Source organism: Cyclopterus lumpus, chromosome 7 (assembly GCF_009769545.1).
Source record: "Cyclopterus lumpus isolate fCycLum1 chromosome 7, fCycLum1.pri, whole genome shotgun sequence".
Classification (NCBI taxonomy): domain Eukaryota; kingdom Metazoa; phylum Chordata; class Actinopteri; order Perciformes; family Cyclopteridae; genus Cyclopterus; species Cyclopterus lumpus.
In genome coordinates, this window is record NC_046972.1 from 26,283,512 (window position 1) to 26,307,091 (window position 23,580).

Below are 23,580 nucleotides of genomic sequence, written 5' to 3' on the forward strand. Positions count from 1 at the left end.
CGATGGCTGTTTGCCGTGTTTGGCTTCTCAGATAAAGAAAAAGACTTGGGTTGTAAATGTGGACTGACGGGCTCACGGTTTGCATAGGACGAAGTGTAACAGCTGGTCTGTCTCGTCAGGTTCAGATCATGAAGCGGTTTGAGCGTCTCCGCCTTGAGTCCGGGTCGTTTTTGGGGGTCTGTTTCGAAGAACATGAATGCAACACGAAAAACGCACACGAGTGAAAACACAAAGTTTGCTCGGGCGGTGTGATCGTTTACATCCAGAGAGCTTTCATAAAAGAGGCCGAAGGACAAATCTAAAAAGGAGCGATAAAGAAAGAGAGAAGGAATAATTAAAAATGTTTGGAGACTCGGATTCATCTCATCTCACGAGAACACGACTTCCAGTCAAAGGGGAGCAACGCAGCCCTGAAGTCCCATCGCTTCTCAGGGCTCAGCCTAACCAAGCCTCTCATCACTTGAACCTCTATCCCGTATTCTATCTGTGCTCTCATCCTTATCCACCATATATGGGGAAATCTAAGGGAAGAAAAGTTTCAGCTTTACTGTCGACTGCTATGTCTGACTGTGTAAGTGTGTGTGTGTCAGTGTGTGCAGAGACTAGCTCGCTAACAGCTCTCCATCCCGGTGAAAAGGGGTAAGCTCCCCAATAGAAGGGGCGTGTCTTCATCCACAGTGTTGTGTTCACTGCAGAGAGCACATTGAACCCCCTCTACCTGCTTGGACAAAACGGCCCACAGACCTCTGTTCGACGCATCAGTCTGCAGAGTAAAAGGATTTTACTCCACCAATGCCCCGGGCCGAACCAGGAACTGGTGGATCATAGAATGCGTACAGCCCGAATCCACCATTGCCTGATGTGTACCCCCCTGGATTCTTACCGGAACACGGTATGTCGCTCCTGGACCTGGGGAGGGTGTTGGAGAGCTGGCAACCCAGATCACCTGGCCCACTTCCATCAATGGACACTCACTCCGGAAGTGCCCGGGCTGCCCACACGTCCAACACTCCTGCCCTGGTGTTTGAGAGAACTCCCCGTGGGCTGGGAAGGGTGCCGGTGTCAGCTGGGGTCGAAGGATCAGGGAGCCAGTTTGAGGGTGCCGACCGCTGAGCCGGCACGAGCCGTGCCAGTAGCTGCGGTGGAAGCCTCCTCCATGGGGCGGACATCGGCCGGGGTGGCGCCGGCAGCCGACTGCTCCGCCTGGTGGTCCTCCGCTAGGGTGACGGCGGTTTCCAGCAACTTGGGATGGTGGCAGCGGACCCACGCCGACGTTCTGGCTGGCAGCCCCCCCACAAACTGCTCCAGGACGATCGTCTCCACCAACTCAGTCACTGCGTGTAAGCTAAGGGCCGGTCCCCAGTCCTCGGCCCCAGCGTGGCCTCCCGGAACCTCCGCCGGTGGTCCTCCGGGGTTAGACGCAGCTGATCCATCATGGCCTTACGCACGTCTGCGTAACTGTGCCGGGCTGCCGGGGGAAGTCCCAGGGCTTGAGAAGTGGCAGGAGACGGATAGCCCACTCTGCCGCCGGCCAGTGTGCACGCCCCCGTCATCACCTCAAAAGTCTCAAGGAAGGCCTGTACATTATCCGCCGCTGTCATTTTCTGCAGCGGCATCCCCCTCAAGGTGGAGGGGTCGCACCTGTGCGGGGCGGCGAGCTGCTTAGCCTGCCACTCTGCTGGGACCTGGAGCGACTCCAAGAACTGTTGGTTCACCTCGGCTTGGTCCCGCTGCATCTGGGCGATTCAGCAACTGCCCCAGCACGACCATCGGCTGGGCCAGGAGGCCTGGGTGTTCCTCGTCTCCTGGCATGGTTTTTTTATTTTAAGGGGCCCCCACGTTGGGCTCCAGTGTAACAGGTGCGTGTTACCGCGCGTGGTACCCCCCTAGCACAGAGACTGAATAAGTCGATTGCCATATCAGGTACCGCACTAAGTTGATTTAAATCCTATTCATCAGATTTATCTCAATTTGTATTTGTAAACGATGAAGCCTCAATGATCACCAACGTTAATCACGGAGTTCCACAAGGTTCTGTGCTTGGACCAATTTTATTTACCTTATATATGCTTCCTTTGGGCAATATTATCGGGAAACACTTTATAGGGTCCGTGGAGGTCAGTGCGTCTGAGCTGTGTGTCCACTGACTTCTGGGACTTCCTGTATCTTGCTGAGTATATTCTTTAAAGAGGTTTCTCTGCTATATTACTATTGTATCTGCTGTATTTAGGTATACTAGAATGCTAGTCTGTACTGTCTTTCTAATTTGAACATTTTGAGCTGCGATTTCTTGCTTTTTTACACAAGTGACTGAAAAGTCAAAGAAACCAGCTAGGATTTAAGTATTTGCTCTGTAATCCAAATCTACTAGGGACTAAACTATATTCTACTTTTTACCTTGAGGTAAACAGACCTTTGTCCTTAATCAGTTTGGCAAGAATTTCACATTCTAGCAAACTGAGAATTCACTGGTAGCAAGGAATCCCCTGCCTGAGTGCCGACTCTTACCAGTATCGATCGATAAGTGCGCAATTCCTTCAACGACCTGTGGGCGGGCTCGACACAGCTGTAACTAATTATCGCCAACTCGGGTGTATAACCAGATTGGGGCTTGTAGCGTCAGGGAAGACTCCTCATATGAAGACTCGGAGGATAAAGACCTAGGAGTCTTTCGTTGGAGTCAAGACTCGGAGGATAAAGACCTAGGAGTCTTTCATTGGAGTCAAGACTCGGAGGATAAAGACCTAGGAGTCTTTCATTGGAGTCAAGACTCGGAGGATAAAGACCTAGGAGTCTTTCGTGGGAGTCTTCGGTGGTGGCTGAGGGCGGCTGAGTATAAACATTTCCCTGTGATAATGTGTTTTCTTTCCATACCTGTGTGCACATCTACTCGTAGATACTAGAGACCGCGGACTCGGTCACACATGCATCAAAATCCCTCCTCTCTTATTTATCCCACCCGCTCCACACAGACCCAGCACCTCGTCACTGGGGACCTCTGGAACTGCCAGTCAGCCGACCGCAAGGCGGACTTCATCTCTGGCTTCGCTATCAAGCAATCGCTGGACTTGGATCACACCAGACAACACATCAACCCCTGCTGCTCTCTCCTCGGCCTTCTCCTTCAGCCACACACCCAGACCCTCTGGTCGGGGTGGTGGCACAGGTCTACTCATCTCACCCAAATGGAGTTATGCTCTCTACCCGCTTCCATTCACCCCACTGTCTTTTGAGTTTCATGCAGTGACGGTTACTCATCCGGTTCATCTAACCATTGTCGTTCTCTACCGTCCCCCTGGTTCCTTTTGAGACTTCTTGGAAGAACTAGATGTCCTCCTATCAAACTTCCCAGAAAACGTCCCCCCGCTCATCCTTCTGGGTGACTTTAACATCCAGACAGAGAAGTCATGTGACCTGCTACTCTTACTGTCTTCCTTTGCTCTCTCTCTCAGTCCTTCCCCTCCTACTCACAAAGCTGGACACCACCTTGACTATATGTTCACCAGAAACTGCTCTACAGCTAACCTCACTGTAACTCCACTTCCTGTCTCTGACCACTTCTTCATCTCTTACTCTCTCCCACTGTTTGGAACTGACAACCCTCCCACTGGGAACCAGGACCAGGGAACGGCCTCCTGCCTTGGTCCTGCCTTGGCCCTGCTGAATGGAATTTAATTGAAATAATTTTACTGTTCAGCCATGTTCAAGGAAGAATGGTGTTCTCAGTCGGTAAAGCCAGACATCTGTTAGAAGCAAAAACAGGTACTAAAACAGCATCCAAAAGGCATATCAACGTGTTTGGATGTGCAGAATATTTAACAGCATTTAGATCTAAGTGCATTCTCCCTGTTTGTAGCAACGATACTACTTTGAGCTAAACGCTAACGTGATAGCAGCTATATGTTGATAGCAGCATGCTAACATGCTCACAGGGGCGATGATAGCATTAAACACACATTTAAGGTCAGTGTTATACTGCTACTATTGTTTTTATGGATATCATTCTAATTTATTACATTTCGTCACTTTATTGTCTCGCGGGTATCAATATGTTAAATTGTTCTTCTAACTTCTTTCTTTTCTTTTTGTTTTTCTCTATCTGCTGTTTTTTTATCTTTAATGAAGGATTATTATTATTAAAGTGCACTCTGTAAAGTGCACTAACTCGTAATGCAAGTTTGATTGATTGATTAGTTATCAATACACCAACGCTCTGTTTACCATCTTATGTTCAAGGGCAAACATTTGCTCATTAGCACTAAATTAAAGCACTAAATGGATAGATGAGTATGAGGAAGTCCAAAAAAAACATTAAAATGTAATAATAGCATCGGAAGAAAAGTCAAAGCATAACTCAAGTTATTACAATTTGAATTATTACAGTGTCAAACGCTTCATTCCCTGCGTTTTGGAGAATGTTTATGCATCAATTTATGTTCAAAATATTAAAATAACTCTCTGCTAAAAGATTGTAACTCTTACATCATGCAGTGAGGGGGATGAAGCAGCATCATTATAAATGGATGTCATATAATAATCAATATAATGTATTTTTTACTTGTATCAAATGTGTGAAATACAATTCTTCCTTGCTCCTTTTGGGTCGCACCGAGCAACTAACATACTTGCTTGGTGCTTTGACAGAGCAGACCATAATATACCAAGCTTCCTGGTATGAACTGTTAATTTGGCCTTTTAACATTTAACAACGTAGAAAAAACAAACCCAATTAAGACCTCAAGTTTATGGCGATTAATCACGTGGCTCCGTGTGTGTGGAGGTTGTCATGGTCATGGATGTAAAACATAATGGGAGAAGAAGCTGCAAAGACCAGCGTTGTGATTAGATGGCGAAGCCTCCTCCGTTAATACTAAATGATTAACAAGACCAGTACAGAGATGAGTCCTTTATCAGCACTAAGGTCTAACCAGACCAGTACAGAGATGAGTCCTTTATCAGCACTAAGGTCTAATAAGACCAGTACAGAGATGAGTCCTTTATCAGCACTAAGGTCTAACCAGACCAGTACAGAGATGAGTCCTTTATCAGCACTAAGGTCTAACCAGACCAGTACAGAGATGAGTCCTTTATCAGCACTAAGGTCTAACAAGACCAGTACAGAGATGAGTCCTTTATCAGCACTAAGGTCTAACAAGACCAGTACAGAGATGAGTCCTTTATCAGCACTAAGGTCTAACAAGTACAGAGATGAGTCCTTTATCAGCACTAAGGTCTAACAAAACCAGTACAGAGATGAGTCCTTTATCAGCACTAAGGTCTAACAAGACCAGTACAGAGATGAGTCCTTTATCAGCACTAAGGTCTAACAAGACCAGTACAGAGATGAGTCCTTTATCAGCACTAAGGTCTAACAAGACCAGTACAGAGATGAGTCCCTTAATCAGCACTAAGGTCTAACAAAACAAGTACAGAGATGAGTCCTTTATCAGCACTAAGGTCTAACAAAACAAGTACAGAGATGAGTCCTTTATCAGCACTAAGGTCTAACAAGTTGGATGTGTGACTCCTTTGGTGCCTGAGAATGATGTGTATGCATAGGTGTGGCCACCGCCGACACGCCTCCCAGTCCAGGACCGTCCACCTCCATCAGTCTCCTCAGGGTCGCTCCTCTGGATCTCCGGCCCGTGTGCTTCGCCTACATTATCCTCCTTCAGCTCTTTATTAATTTTCTGCAATCTTCTTCAGTCTGTAGACCTCCTGAGGAGTAAAGCCTTTCTTGGTTTTATTGGCCATGTGGAGCCGAATAGATTTAGAGAGCTTCTGCATATTAGAGAAGAGGTTCTCTATCGAACACTTCTGGTTCTTAGTTTCAAATAGAAACCACTTTATTCTGGCTAAACTGTACTCTCTTGGGCAATCACTGTGATCAGAGGATCCACTCTCAGAGTCCTCCACCATACTGGACTCAGACTTCGTGTTCCCTTTGCCCGAAGCTCCTTTCTTCGCCTGTGAGCTTTTCTTTTCCCTCCACGGCGTGTCTCTGTGTCAGCCAGCTCACGGTAGCACCGTGTAGCATGCCGTGTAGCTTGCCGTGTAGCACGGCGTGTAGAATGCCGTGTAGCACGGCGTGTAGCATGCCGTGTAGCACGGCGTGTAGCATGCCGTGTAGCTTGCCGTGTAGCTTGCCGGGTAGCATGCTGTGTAGCACGGCGTGTAGCATGCCGTGTAGCTTGCCGTGTAGTACGGCGTGTAGCACGGCGTGTAGCACGGCGTGTAGCACGGCGTGTAGCACGGCGTGTAGCTTGCCGGGTAGCATGCCGTGTAGCACGCCGTGTAGCATGCCGTGTAGCATGCCGTGTAGCACGGCGTGTAGCATGCCGTGTAGCTTGCCGGGTAGCATGCCGTGTAGCACGGCGTGTAGCATGCCGTGTAGCTTGCCGTGTAGTACGGCGTGTAGCACGGCGTGTAGCACGGCGTGTAGCACGGCGTGTAGCTTGCCGGGTAGCATGCCGTGTAGCACGCCGTGTAGCACGCCGTGTAGCTTGCCGTGTAGTACGGCGTGTAGCACGGCGTGTAGCACGCCGTGTAGCTTGCCGTGTAGCACGGCATGTAGCACGCCGTGTAGCTTGCCGTGTAGCTTGCCGTGTAGCACGCTAGCACGTGCCTGCCGGCTGCGCCAACACGCACACAGAAACCCACCAAACCCCCTCGTACACACAACACCACCGCTCTGCTCACAACCTCCATCACGGTCAGAGAGAGAGAGGGGCTGGGGGGGGGGGGGGGGGGGGACCAAAGACATATGGGGTTGATTGTGTGTGTGTGTGTGTGTGTGTGTGTGTGTGTGTGTCCTCCATGCTCCACTGACTTACTTTAGAGTCCTGTCCTTAGTGCATTAGCAGAGTGGACAGCAGCAGCTCGGAGGCGTCCTGAAAGCCACAGATGACCTTCTGGCTTTTAGAGAGGAGTACACACACACACACACACACACACACTCTACCTGGACGTGTGTGTCTGTGTGTGTGTGTGTGTGTGTGTGTGTGTGTCTGTGTGTCCGTGTGTGCGTGAGTGTGTGTGTCTGTGTCTGTCTGTGTCTGTGTGTGGATGTGTGTGTTTGTGTGTGCATGTGCGTGTGTGTCTGTGTGTGTGTGTGGATGTGTGTGTGTGTCTGTGTGTGTGTGTGTGTGTGGATGTGTGTGTTTACGCTCTGCAGTCATAGATAATTACCGACACACATATGGTCACTTCTGTAATAACAGAACTTCATTTGACTTGCTTTGTTGTGTATTGCTGTGCATTGTTGTACATTGTTGTACATTGTCTTACATTGTTGTGCATTGTTGTATATTGTTATTGTGGTACTGTTCGGGGCGTGGCTACAGCCCTGCTCAGCTTCTCATGGGCCGACGTTCACGCACCACGGTGCCAACTGTTCCCTCTCCTCTGGACCCTGCAGAAGAGGATGACAGATGCTGCGCACTACAACATCTGATACCTCACAGGAGCCTACACATGTAGGACATCACCACAGCAGCACATGTCAGAGCAGGCTCCCAGGTCACCTGTGTGACACCTCCAGGGTTACCTGCAGAGTCTCAATCTCAGAACTAGGTCTGGGAGAGCATCATTCAGCCCGCTAGGCTTAACTTGTGAACTGAAATGAAATGAAAGAAATCTTTGAAATATATGTTGAGTTATTGTTGTGTTACGGTGTCATGATTATGTGAAAGCTTAGTTAAAGCTAATAAGGTTAGTTAAAACACTTTATGTTACAATGTGAGAATTCAGGGAACTGCAGTTGTTTAATTAATGCACTTGTTTCATACAAGTTCCAATGCTCACCAAAGTGCCTAACATTGTTCTCCTTACAGGGGTCGAATGGAAACAACAGTTTATTCTTTGTTATCTTAAAAGGGAAGATGAAGTACTGTTCAATGTTACGCATAACAGTTGATTGATGTATGTTTAACCAATAGGATGAGGGAGTGAACGTGTGAGGGCTGATACGGAGTGAGTTGGGGAATAAACATGCTTTAGTACACAGTCTGTCTCACGCGCATTATAACACAACAGTTAGACATGCTTGTACATTGTCTCACATTGGTGTACATTGTCTCACATTGTCGTACATTGTTGTGCATTGTCTCACATTGTCGTACATTGTTGTGCATTGTCTTACATTGGTGTACATTGTCTTACATTGTTGTGCATTGTCTTACATTGGTGTACATTGTTGTGCATTGTCTTACATTGGTGTACATTGTCACACATTGTCGTACATTGTTGTGCATTGTCTTACATTGGTGTACATTGTCTCACATTGTCGTACATTGTTGTGCATTGTCTTACATTGGTGTACATTGTCTCACATTGTCGTACATTGTTGTGCATTGTCTTACATTGGTGTACATTGTTGTGCATTGTCTTACATTGGTGTACATTGTCTCACATTGTCGTACATTGTTGTGCATTGTCTTACATTGGTGTACATTGTCTCACATTGTCGTACATTGTTGTGCATTGTCTCACATTGTTGTGCATTGTCTTACATTGGTGTACATTGTTGTGCATTGTCTTACATTGGTGTACATTGTTGTGCATTGTCTTACATTGGTGTACATTGTCTCACATTGTCGTACATTGTTGTGCATTGTCGTACATTGTTGTGCATTGTCTTACATTGGTGTACATTGTCTTACATTGGTGTACATTGTCTCACATTGTCGTACATTGTTGTGCATTGTCTCACATTGTCGTACATTGTTGTGCATTGTCTCACATTGTCGTACATTGTTGTGCATTGTCTTACATTGGTGTACATTGTCTCACATTGTCGTACATTGTTGTGCATTGTCTTACATTGTCGTACATTGTTGTGCATTGTCTCACATTGTCGTACATTGGGGTGCATTGTCACGTTTAAATAAACCTGTGGCTGCCGGTTGTTCCCGGATCAATGAGACGTGTCCAATGTGACCGATTGATCCTCGAGGACAAATGTTTCGACATCGACGCTGAAAAGTATTGATTTTCTTCAGGAGATCTTTAACCAAATGAGGGGTTTGAACTGCTCAGCAGAGCTTCTGTAGAGACTGAGCGGTGCGATTTACATTAAGCCAGTACTCATGTTCACTGAGCAGAGCCTGAACGCATCATGAGAACGTTATCATTTACCTTCAGCCAGTACTCATGTTCACTGAGCAGAGCCTGAACGCATCATGAGAACGTTATCATTTACCTTCAGCCAGAACATTACTCAATTCAATTCAGTTTATTTTGTATAGCCCAATATCACAAATCACAAACTCCCCTCAGAGGGCTTTACAATCTGTACACATACGACATCCCTGACCTTTGACCTCACACCGGATCAGGAACAACTCCCATGTTCAAATTTATCACATGTTCTATTTATCACATGTTCTACTGGTCACATGTTCTACTTGTCACATGTTCTACTGGTCACATGTTCTACTAGTCACATGTTCTACTAGTCACATGTTCTACTGGTCACATGTTCTACTTGTCACATGATCTACTGGTCACATGTTCTACTGGTCACATGTTCTACTGGTCACATGTTCTACTAGTCACATGTTCTACTTGTCACATGTTCAACTTGTCACATGTTCTACTAGTCACATGTTCTACTTGTCACATGTTCAACTTGTCACATGTTCTACTGGTCACATGTTCTACTGGTCACATGTTCTACTTGTCACATGTTCTACTAGTCACATGTTCTACTGGTCACATGTTCTACTGGTCACATGTTCTACTAGTCACATGTTCAACTAGTCACATGTTCTACTGGTTACATGTTCTACTGGTCACATGTTCTACTGATCACATGTTCTACTGGTCACATGTTCTACTGCTCACCTTGTTCTACTGGTCACATGTTCTACTTATCACATGTTCAACTTGTCACATGTTCTACTGTTCACATGATCACATGTTCTACTTGTCACATGTTCTACTGGTCACATGTTCTACTGATCACATGTTCTACTGGTCACATGTTCTACTTGTCACATGTTCTACTGATCACATGATCTCATGTTCTACTTGTCACATGTTCTACTGGTCACATGATCTACTGGTCACATGTTCTACTTGTCACATGTTCTACTGCTCACCTTGTTCTACTGGTCACATGTTCTACTTATCACATGTTCAACTTGTCACATGTTCTACTGTTCACATGATCACATGTTCTACTTGTCACATGTTCTACTGGTCACATGTTCTACTGATCACATGTTCTACTGGTCACATGTTCTACTTGTCACATGTTCTACTGATCACATGATCTCATGTTCTACTTGTCACATGTTCTACTGGTCACATGATCTACTGGTCACATGTTCTACTTGTCACATGTTCTACAGGTCACATGTTCTACTAGTCACATGTTCTACTGGTCACATGTTCTACTTGTCACATGATCTACTGGTCACATGATCTACTGGTCACATGTTCTACTGGTCACATGTTCTACTGGTCACATGTTCTACTAGTCACATGTTCTACTTGTCACATGTTCTACTTGTCACATGTTCAACTTGTCACATGTTCTACTAGTCACATGTTCTACTTGTCACATGTTCAACTTGTCACATGTTCTACTGGTCACATGTTCTACTGGTTACATGTTCTACTTGTCACATGTTCAACTTGTCACATGTTCTACTAGTCACATGTTCTACTTGTCACATGTTCAACTTGTCACATGTTCTACTGGTCACATGTTCTACTGGTCACATGTTCTACTTGTCACATGTTCTACTAGTCACATGTTCTACTGGTCACATGTTCTACTGGTCACATGTTCTACTAGTCACATGTTCAACTAGTCACATGTTCTACTGGTCACATGTTCTACTGATCACATGTTCTACTGATCACCTTGTTCTACTGGTCACATGTTCTACTTATCACATGTTCAACTTGTCACATGTTCTACTGTTCACATGATCACATGTTCTACTTGTCACATGTTCTACTGGTCACATGTTCTACTGATCACATGTTCTACTGGTCACATGTTCTACTTGTCACATGTTCTACTGATCACATGATCTCATGTTCTACTTGTCACATGTTCTACTGGTCACATGTTCTACATGTCACATGTTCTACTGATCACGTGATCTCATGATCTACTGGTCACATGTTCTACTGGTCACATGATCTACTGGTTACATGTTCTACATGTCACATGTTCTACTGGTCACATGATCTACTGGTTACATGTTCTACATGTCACATGTTCTACTGGTCACATGATCTACTTGTCACATGTTCTACATGTCACATGTTCTACTGGTCACATGTTCTACTGGTCACATGATCTACTTGTCACATGTTCTACTGGTCACATGTTCTACTGGTCACATGATCTACTGGTCACATGTTCTACTGGTCACATGTTCTACTAGTCACATGTTCTACTGGTCACATGTTCTACTGGTCACATGATCTACTGGTCACATGTTCTACTGGTCACATGTTCTACTGGATACTGGGGGAGGAGGGGTACCAGACTTAAGGCTATCCATTGTCTTCTTCACCCTAAACAGACTATAAATAGAAATGTAGGAACATTCTCTCTGTTTTACGAGTAACAACAGCTAACTGAAATAATCTATGAAGAAGCCGTCCAGATAACACAGATAATAATAAAATGTTTATTAATAATAAACATGTCCATCGTTCACACTGACAGAATAACCAGTGGGTTATGGAGGCTTTGAATGACAGCGGGTACGTTACACACACGCGTCGTGCAGAAGCTGCTGTTGGTGCATGAAACATGAAGCTGTGAAGCATCATAATGATCGAGAGATACAGAAGAATGAGGTGGTTTGTCTCTGAGATGAAAAAGATGATGACAAAAAAGCAATACACACACACACACACACACACATACACACACACACACACATGCTCTTATTCATCCCAGCCATTTCTGAAACCTGGGCTAATATTTGTATGGATTATTGCCCTTTGTGCTTATCATAAGAAGGAATCGTATTACTTATTACTATTGAAAGAGGACGCACACAGATGCTCCTCCCCTTATTGATTCACTGTTCCGCACTCTGCTGTGTGTCCTCCTTGTGGCCTCCCGGCTCCTCCCCCTCACCCCCCCTGCTGCATGGGGTTGCGGGTTCACCGCCCGACTCCGTGAGTAATTACCGGCCTCATTACTGACCAATCACGGAGGCTCTCCTGAGACAACCTCCGTGACCAATCAGCACCTCTCACCAGACATGTTTCACAGCTCCGATGCGTCGAGTTCTCGACTTGCAGAGAGGAATGGGGGCTTTAAGGGGGCCAGCTTGAAACTATGAACCACAAAAGCCACCGGCGGGATTGAAAAGTATGTTTTCACCAACAACTACAGTGTTTATCAGCCAGAAGCTGTGAAAACCGTCATCATCGTCTGATGATCATTTTTCCCACGGTCCTCGAACACATCGTGTGCGATGATTGCTTGTCATAAAAAGCATCCAAAACAAGGTCTAAAATTTTGATATCTTCATTAAAAAGCATTTTATTCTACATTTCTCATTCAAATAAACCGTTTACTTTAATCAGATTGTGTAAAAAAACATTCTGAGCTCCTCAGTGAAGCTATGACGCCATGATGGATTCATGTGAGACCAAGTCATGTGACCACAAATCAGTCATGTGACTACAAGAGGAGAAACGTTTGTAATTAGTGTGTAGACAAAGAGTGCAACAATGGCGATTCCACAGAGACCTGTGTGTGACACTGGCACATCTACACACACACATCTACACACACACATCTACACACACACATCAAGCGTGAGACGAGGAGCACGTTGCTCCTGATGACGGGTGTGAGAGCGAGGAGGTCAAAAGCTGCTGAGCAGCACTCGTCTTTGTCCTCCTCGCTCCTTTTCGGTTTGAAGCTGGTGGAGGCGAAGAAACAAGGAAGAGATGTTCGTGTCGTTGAATACGAGAAAAAACAAAGAAAACAAACTGAGTGTTCAGCAAAGAGGCCGCAGGTTAATGACGGCCGTCTGCGCCCATAAAACAACTGCATGGGGGAATATGCCGTAATGAACTAAAACGCCCAATTCATTCCCATGAAATAGAGACGCAGACGCGCAGAAAGCGACGGCGAGAAAGGAGACTTCGTGGAGTCGGAGGCTGAACTACAGCTCATTTATTTTGACACCAGGAAAGCGACCGAAACGGGGCCGAGCTTTTCAATAAAGCAGCCGTTTGGCATCAATGGACTGGAATGTGTTCAGAGTGCAGCCGCCATCAGGACCTCCCGCTGCATGGCGCTCACTTTGGAGGCGGCCGCCAGAGGGATTTCCTCTGGGATGACCGGAGAGCTTGGTTCCAGAGTCTCCCCACATGTCACACTTCTACCCCCCAACACGAGGACTGCTCCCTGGCTGAGATGTGACTCAGGCAACCTGCTCGTACATAAATCAGCTAGAAATACTTCCGGCGACTCGGCCTCGAGCTCCAGCAGCGAGTCATTCATCAACGTCTGTCCAATAAACTACATTGTTGCCTTTTTTTCCATTGAGAAGTGATAAAGAGCGCTCAGGTTTGATGGGAAATAGAGATAAAAACACAAGATGAGAAGAACAAGATGTCACCGGGGGAAGTGAGAGTGGGACGCAAGATGGCAGCTTTAACCCATGAAGCATATGCTTCTATACAACCAGAGGAGTCGTCCCCTGGTGGTCAGGACAGAGAATGCAGCTTTAAACACATGAATCATAGACTTCTATACAACCAGAGGAGTCGCCCCCTGGTGGTCAGGAGAGAGAATGCAGCTTTAACACATGAATCATAGACTTCTATACAACCAGAGGAGTCGCCCCCTGGTGGTCAGGAGAGAGAATGCAGCTTTAACACATGAATCATAGACTTCTATACAACCAGAGGAGTCGCCCCCTGGTGGTCAGGAGAGAAAATGCAGCTTTAACCCATGAAGCATATGATTCTATACAACCAGAGGAGTCGCCCCCTGGTGGTCAGGAGAGAAAATGCAGCTTTAAACACATGAATCATAGACTTCTATACAACCAGAGGAGACGGCCCTTTAACACTTTTCAGACCCGGAGGTTTGCTGCTTTGTGAGCATTGTGAGGAGGCGAGCCTATCTGGCCAGTACTTTCCTGACACACACAACCGATTGTTGATAATTCGTCATCTTCATTATTCCACGGGCCATGAATACCAAAGAGGGAGAGAGAGAGATGTAGACGGCCAGCAGGCGTCACAACAAGCCCTATCAAGTAATCTGTTGGCGCTCACACATTACCCCACACCACTGGGCCCAACATTCGTCTTTGACAGCGAGCTCTTCGCACCGCTTCCCTCTCACTCCCTCACTCTCTCTCCTTTCCATCTTTTTATGGTTTCATATTTCTATCAGACAAAGATCTCGAGGATTTAACATGAGGTTTGACAGGGAACATGAGTAAAGGGTTATTGAATATGAAAAGAGAAGGAAAAGGTCTCGACTCGCACAACCTTTCTGTCTCTGCTCTGGGCTGTAAAAGTACGAACAACGGGGAGCTGAAGTGATGTCGGGCTGACTTATGTACTCAATCTTTAAATAAAAGAAAGTATGTTAATGAAGCATCACCTCGGCACAGAGTTATAAACATCGCTCAGTAATAGCTTTTGTTTTTCACGTACCCACTCAGGGAAAAAGGACACAGACACAAAATGGTGCATAGAAACACAAACTTTCTGTTACAAATAACAGGAGGCAGATAGACACTGAGACTGGAGCTGTGACACGTGGCGACACAAATGCAGCCAAATCATCCCGGAGCCCAGTTTACCCCCTTCCCTACCCGACGTGCATGCTGGACTGGAAACGGACTGAACGCTCCTGAACGCATCATCTCTCTCTTCCGGTAAGCGTATTGCATCATAGAGCCTGGAACGATTACTACGCCTCCGTGACTCCTTTCCAAGAGCGAGGTCACCAAAGCTACTACAGCGCCGCCCACAGCTGGATGGCAGCGTATCGCATGAACGCCGTCTACATGCAGGAGCTGCTGAAGCACTGACGGTCTGTTCAAGATGTGAGAACATGAATGTCACCGCCGTCTACATGTTGCACTTTCAATTTTTCAATTAATTCATATTATGCGTCTTTTCTAATAAATGACCAGTATGAAACTTGCATTTACTTTATTATAGCTGCAGTGTTTATTTAGGCTTGTATAGTTATCATGTATGAGCTTATCAGTTTTAATAATTTGTGACAAACTGCATGGGGCAAAGATGTGCGTATCTGGAGAGATATGATTCCCCCCTCAAGTGCAGCGCTCTCCAAATAAGCACATCTTTGTATGTTATGTATTTATATGTTCATGTGCCTCACTCGGCCACGTGGAGCGCTGGTCGCACTGCTTTGATTCATTTTAAGATATTATTTTAAGATGGCAAAAGGGTTTACAAGTTACATTTACACTCAAAGAAGCGAGAATAAAAACTGAGAATGTGACAAAGTGCCAAATGAATGACCAACAAGGGGCCTAACCTCGTGACCTTAGAGATACTTGTATATCTCTAATTTCTTCTTTTGATGGACGGTTTTGCAAAAAATCTGTCATTAATCTATTTTTGGCCATCATTTAAAAGGAAAATTATAATAAGACATAAGCTAGAGGCGTATCTTTGTTTTATCAGATAAAGTTGATCACTTGCCACTTCAGATCCTGTAGACAGACTACTACACCTCTGCGTCTACGTCCCTGAACGCATCGCTCTCTCACTTCCGGTAAGAGTATTGCATCACTTCCGGTTGCCAGCTTAGCAGCTCGCGATGTTTTCCTCTTCTCCCCCTCCCTCTTGCTCAGAGTGTCTCATGTAGAGCTATTCCTCTGCCTCCCTTAATGATAACGGTACATGCAACAAGTGTAGTTCATTTGCTGGTTGGAGGCAGTTCTAAGTGGGTTAGATGCACGGCTCCGCACCATCGAAGCTCAGACAGTTACGTTAGTTAGCCCGCCCCCCCCCCCCCCCCCCCCCCCCCCATAGCCGGTGCGGAGCCTTTAGCATTAGCCTCTGTTAGCTGTCCCCTGGCAGCCCCCGAGCAGCCGGATGTCTGGGTGACTGTTCGAAGGGGTTTTTAAGTCTAAACAGAAGCCCACTGAGCACCGCCAACCTCTTCACGTTTCGAACCAGTTTTCCCCACTCAGCGACGCACCCGCTGAGAAACCCACTCTGGTTATAGGTAGCTCCATAGTCAGAAACGTGAAGATAGGGAAGCCAGGGACCAAAGTCATATGCATCCCGGGGGCCAGAGCGGGCGACATTGAATCTTGTTTAAAACTGCTGGCTAAAGATGAGCGTAGTTACAGTAAGATTATTATACACGCCGGCGGTAATGACTCCGACTGCGGCGGTCGGAGGTCACTAAAATTAATGTGTAATCGGTGTGTACTTATGCCAAGACAATGTCGGACACCGTTGTTTTCTCTGGCCCTCTCCCCAATCTGATCAATGATGACATGTATAGCCGCATGTCGTCATTCAACCGCTGGTTGTCCAGGTGGTGCCCAGCAAACAATGTGGGCTACATAGATAACTGGCAGACTTTCTGGGGAAAGCCTGATCTGATGAGTCGAGACGGCATTCATCCCACTTGGGATGGAGCGCGTCTCATTTCTGCGAACATGGCGAAGTTGATTAACGGACTTAATCCATGACCCAGAGTTCAGATCAGGAAGCAGAAGCAGAGTTGTAGTCTTCCACCCTTCTCTGCACTTCCATTGGAGCAGTTACCCACCCTTAACCTTAACTCTATAGAGACTGTGTCTGTCCCACGGCCACTTAAATTAATTAAATCAAAAGTAACCAGAAGAGGAGTCATACAAAATAACCTCATACAGGTTAACATCACTACTGCCACAGTGCAACAAAAGAAGAGAATTAAATGTGGACTCCTAAATATTAGATCTCTGTCATCTAAAGCTGTATTAGTAAATGATTTAATATCAGACAATCACATTGATTTATTGTGTCTTACTGAAACCTGGCTGAGCCATGAAGAATATGTCAGCCTAAATGAATCAACTCCTCCAAGTCATATTAATACTCACATTCCTCGAGGCACCGGCCGAGGAGGTGGAGTAGCAGCCATCTTTGACTCAAGCCTATTAATGAATCCTAAACCTAAACTAAACTACAACTCATTTGAAAGCCTTGTTCTTAGTCTTTCACATCCAACCTGGAAAACATTACAGACAATTCTATTTGTTATACTGTACCGGCCACCAGGTCCATATTCAGAATTTCTATCTGAATTTTCAGTGTTTATCAAGTTTAGTCCTTAAAACTGATAAGGTTATTATTGTAGGAGATTTTAATATTCATGTGGATATTGATAATGATTGCCTTAGTACTGCATTTATCTCATTGTTGGACTCGATTGGCTTCTGTCAGAGAGTACAGAAACCCACTCACTGCTTTGGCTACACCCTCCACCTTGTTCTTGCATATGGCATTGACATTGAGCATTTGGAGGTCTTCCCACAGAACCCTCTTCTGTCAGACCATTACCTCATAACTTTTGAGTTTATACTCCCGGAGTGTACACCGTTAGTCAAAAGTTTCTACACCAGATGTCTAACTGACAGTGCTGTAGCTAAATTTATAGAAGCGATTCCTTCTGCATTTGATTCAATACCACGTCTCAATGTGACGGAGGACTCCTGTGCTAACTTTAGTCCGTCCCAGATTGATCATATTGTCGATAGTGCTACAGGCTCACTGAGAATGACACTAGACTCGATAGCCCCACTGAAGAAGAAGACAGTGAGGCAAAGGAGGTTTGCTCCCTGGTAGAACCCTCAGACCCGCGACCTAAAGCAAACTTCACGAAAGCTCCAAAGTATATGGCGTTCCACCAATCTGGAAGAATCACGCTTAGTTTGGAGAGATAGCCTTAAAACATATAAAAAGGCTCTCCGTAATGCCAGAGCAGCCTATTACTCATCAGTAATAGAGAAAAATAAGAACAACCCCAGGGTTCTCTTTAGCACTGTAGCCAGGCTGACAGAGAGTCACAGCTCTGTGGAGCCGTGTATTCCTATAGACCTCAGTAGTAATGACTTCATGAACTTCTTCAATGAAAAGATTTGAACTATTAGAGGCAAGATTGATGACCTCTTGCCCTCAACCAGTGCTGATCTGTCCTCAAGTGCCGTTGCCTTGGAAACGGCTGTATACCCTGGTGTATATTTGGATAGCTTTTCTCCCATTAACCTAGACCAATTGTCCTCAACGGTTTCTACTTCTAAACCGTCTACCTGTCTCTTAGACCCCATCCCAACGAGGCTGCTTAAAGACGTGTTGCCTTTAATTGGCATCTCTCTGCTGGATATTGTTAATGTGTCTTTGCTAACAGGCCATGTACCACATTCCTTCAAAGTAGCTGTAATTAAACCTCTCCTGAAGAAGACCACTCTTAATCCAGAGGTGTTGGCTAACTACAGACCGATCTCTAACCTTCCCTTCCTCTCTAAGATCCTTGAGAAAGTAGGACTCATCTCTGTACTGGTCTTGTTAGACCTTAGTGCTGATAAAGGACTCATCTCTGTACTGGTTTTGTTAGACCTTAGTGCTGATAAAGGACTCATCTCTGTACTGGTCTTGTTAGACCTTAGTGCTGATAAAGGACTCATCTCTGTACTGGTCTTATTAGACCTTAGTGCTGATAAAGGACTCTCTGTACTGGTCTTGTTAGACCTTAGTGCTGATAAAGGACTCATCTCTGTACTGGTCTTGTTAGACCTTAGTGCTGATAAAGGACTCATCTCTGTACTGGTCTTGTTAGACCTTAGTGCTGATAAAGGACTCATCTCCGTACTGGTCTTGTTAGACCTTAGTGCTGCGTTCGACACCATTGATCATGACATCCTATTACAGAGACTGGATCAGTCGATTGGCATTTCAGGTACCGCACTAAGTTGGTTTAAATCCTATTTATCAGATCGATCTCAGTTTGTATTTGTAGACGATGAAGCCTCAATGACCACCAACGTTAATCACGGAGGTCCACAAGGTTCTGTGCTTGGACCAATTTTATTTACCTTATATATACTTCCTTTGGGCAACATTATCAGGAAACACTCCATAAACTTTAATTTGTATGCAGATGATACTCGATTATATCTATCGATCAAACCAGAGGAGACCAACCAGCTCGCTAAAATTGAAGAATGTCTTAAAGACATAAAAACATGGATGATCTGCAACTTCCTGATGTTAAACTCAGACAAAACTGAAGTTATTTCACACCTTACCCTATCTGAGCCTGGCGGCCCTCAGAGGAAACTTATCTCCTTACCCTATCTCTAAGACTGAGCCCTAAGGAGGAAACTCATCTCCTTACCCTATCTCTAAGGCTGAGCCCTACAGAGGAAACTCATCTCCTTACCCTATCTCTAAGACTGAGCCCTACAGAGGAACTCATCTCCTTACATTACATTACATTACATTACATGTCATTTAGCTGACGCTTTTATCCAAAGCGACTTACAATAAGTGCGTTAAACCATGAGTCCAAACTCAGAACAACAAGAATCAAGCAAGTACAATTTCTTCAATAACGTTAAACTACAGAGTACTATCAGTAAGAGACATTTAAGTGCTACTAAAGTGCTAAACAACAAAGTGCTATCAGTAAGAGACATTTAAGTGCTACTAAAGTGCTAAACAACAAAGTGCTATCGGTAGGGGACATTTAAGTGCTACTAGAGTGCTACTACGGCTCTACCCTCCCTATTCAAGGTATAGTCGAAAAAGATGTGTTTTTAGCTTGCGACGGAAGATGTAGAGACTTTCTGCTGTCCTGATGTCAATGGGGAGCTCGTTCCACCAATGAGGAGCCAGCACAGCAAACAGTCGTGATTTTGTTGAGTGTTTAGCTCCAAGTGAAGGAGCTACAAGCTGATTGGCAGAAGCCGAGCGAAGTGAACGGGCTGGGGTGTGAGGTTAGACCATGTCCTGGGTGTGAGGTTAGACCATGTCCTGGATGTGAGGTTAGACCATGTCCTGGATGTGAGGTTAGACCATGTCCTGGATGTGAGGTTAGACCATGTCCTGGGTGTGAGGTTAGACCATGTCCTGGGTGTACGGTTAGACCATGTCCTGGGTGTGAGGTTAGACCATGTCCTGGATGTAGACCGGACCCGATCTGTTCCCAGCACGGTACCCAAGTACCAATGTTTTGAAGCGGATGCTGTGGCCACCGGTAACCAGTGAAGGTCGCGGAGGAGCGGAGGATTGTGGGTAAATTTCGGGAGGTTGAAGACCAGTCGAGCAGCTGCATTCTGGATGAGCTGTAGAGGTCGAATGGCATTAGCAGGTAGACCTGAAGGAGGAGTTACAATAGTCCAGTCGTGAGATGACCAGAACCTAGACCAGAACCTGGACCAGAACCTGGACCAGAACCTGTGCCGCCTTCTGAGTGAGGAGGGGTAGTATTCTCCCGATGTTGTACAGCATGTACCTACAGGAGCGTGTTGTCGTGGTGATGTTGGCAGTCAGGGAGAGTTGACTGTCGAGTGTCACTCCGAGGTTCCTGGCAGTCGGAGTCGGAGCCAACACTGAGTTGGTGAAGGTGATAGTCAGGTCGTGGGTGGGAGAGCCTTTTCCTGGAAGGAGGAGAAGTTCAGTCTTGTCCGGGTTAATTTTCAGGTGGTGAGCGGACATCCACTGAGAGATGTCAATCAGACATCCACTGAGAGATGTCAGACAGACATCCACTGAGAGATGTCAGACAGACATCCACTGAGAGATGTCAATCAGACATCCACTGAGAGATGTCAGACAGACATCCACTGAGAGATGTCAGTCAGACATCCACTGAGAGATGTCAATCAGACATCCACTGAGAGATGTCAGACAGACATCCACTGAGAGATGTCAGTCAGACATCCACTGAGAGATGTCAATCAGACATCCACTGAGAGATGTCAGACAGACATCCACTGAGAGATGTCAGTCAGACATCCACTGAGAGATGTCAATCAGACATCCACTGAGAGATGTCAGACAGACATCCACTGAGAGATGTCAGTCAGACATCCACTGAGAGATGTCAATCAGACATCCACTGAGAGATGTCAGACAGACATCCACTGAGAGATGTCAGTCAGACATCCACTGAGAGATGTCAATCAGACATCCACTGAGAGATGTCAGACAGACATCCACTGAGAGATGTCAGACAGACATCCACTGAGAGATGTCAGACAGACATCCACTGAGAGATGTCAATCAGACATCCACTGAGAGATGTCAGTCAGACATCCACTGAGAGATGTCAGTCAGACATCCACTGAGAGATGTCAGACAGACATCCACTGAGAGATGTCAGTCAGACAGGCAGAGATTTGTGCTGCTACCTGTGTTTCGGATTGGGGAAACGAGAGGATCAGTTGGGTGTCGTCAGCATAGCTGTGGTAGGTGAAGCCGTGCGAGCGAATGACAGAGCCAAGAGAGTTGGTGTACCCTATCTCTAAGGCTGAGCCCTACAGAGGAAACTCATCTCCTTACCCTATCTCTAAGACTGAGCCCTAAGGAGGAAACTCATCTCCTTACCCTATCTCTAAGGCTGAGCCCTAAGGAGGAAACTCATCTCCTTACCCTATCTCTAAGGCTGAGCCCTACAGAGGAAACTCATCTCCTTACCCTATCTCTAAGACTGAGCCCTAAGGAGGAAACTCATCTCCTTACCCTATCTCTAAGGCTGAGCCCTAAGGAGGAAACTCATCTCCTTACCCTATCTCTAAGACTGAGCCCTAAGGAGGAAACTCATCTCCTTACCCTATCTCTAAGGCTGAGCCCTACAGAGGAAACTCATCTCCTTACCCTATCTCTAAGGATGAGTCCTACAGAGGAAACTCATCTCCTTACCCTATCTCTAAGGCTGAGCCCTAAGGAGGAAACTCATCTCCTTACCCTATCTCTAAGGCTGAGCCCTAAGGAGGAAACTCATCTCCTTACCCTATCTCTAAGGATGAGTCCTACAGAGGAAACTCATCTCCTTACCCTATCTCTAAGGATGAGTCCTACAGAGGAAACTCATCTCCTTACCCTATCTCTAAGGATGAGTCCTACAGAGGAAACTCATCTCCTTACCCTATCTCTAAGACTGAGCCCTAAGGAGGAAACTCATCTCCTTACCCTATCTCTAAGGCTGAGCCCTAAGGAGGAAACTCATCTCCTTACCCTATCTCTAAGACTGAGCCCTAAGGAGGAAACTCATCTCCTTACCCTATCTCTAAGGATGAGTCCTACAGAGGAAACTCATCTCCTTACCCTATCTCTAAGACTGAGCCCTAAGGAGGAAACTCATCTCCTTACCCTATCTCTAAGGATGAGTCCTACAGAGGAAACTCATCTCCTTACCCTATCTATAAGACTGAGCCCTAAGGAGGAAACTCATCTCCTTACCCTATCTCTAAGGATGAGTCCTACAGAGGAAACTCATCTCCTTACCCTATCTCTAAGGATGAGTCCTACAGAGGAAACTCATCTCCTTACCCTATCTCTAAGGCTGAGCCCTACAGAGGAAACTCATCTCCTTACCCTATCTCTAAGGCTGAGTCCTAAGGAGGAAACTCATCTCCTTACCCTATCTCTAAGGCTGAGCCCTAAGGAGGAAACTCATCTCCTTACCCTATCTCTAAGGCTGAGCTCTACAGAGGAAACTCATCTCCTTACCCTATCTCTAAGACTGAGCGACCTTGTTCTTTCATCACGACGCAGAGTTCATGACCTTAGGTGAGGGTCAGAACGTAGACCGCCCGGTAAATTGAGAGCTTCTCCTTCCGGCTCAGCCCCTCTTCACCAAGACGTTTTACTGCTGCAGTCACACCGATCCCGCTCCATCTTACCCTCATTGGTGCACAAGACCCCGAGATACTTGAACTCCTTCGCTTGGGGTGGTCACTCAACACACACAAACACTCATGCACATTACACACACACACACATTACACACACACACTTACACACACACACATTACACACACACACATTACACACACACACACACTTACACACACACACACACACATTACACACACACACTTACACACACACACACATTACACACACACACACACACTTACACACACACACACATTACACACACACACTTACACACACACACACATTACACACACACACTTACACACACACACATTACACACACACACATTACACACACACACACACTTACACACACACACACACACACACACACACACACACATTACACACACACACTTACACACACACACACATTACACACACACACACACACTTACACACACACACACATTACACACACACACTTACACACACACACACATTACACACACACACTTACACACACACACACATTACACACACACACTTACACACACACACATTACACACACACACATTACACACACACACTTACACACACACACACATTACACACACACACTTACACACACACACATTACACACACACACATTACACACACACACACACACACACATTACACACACACACTTACACACACACACACATTACACACA

The 23,580-nt window shown here is 45.8% G+C and overlaps 1 protein-coding gene across 1 annotated transcript in view; it reads right to left on the reverse strand.

Moving 5' to 3' along the window:
* Positions 1-23,580, reverse strand: part of LOC117733407 (potassium voltage-gated channel subfamily D member 3-like) — a 104,002-nt gene that overhangs the window by 46,976 nt on the left and 33,446 nt on the right. The window lies entirely within an intron of this gene.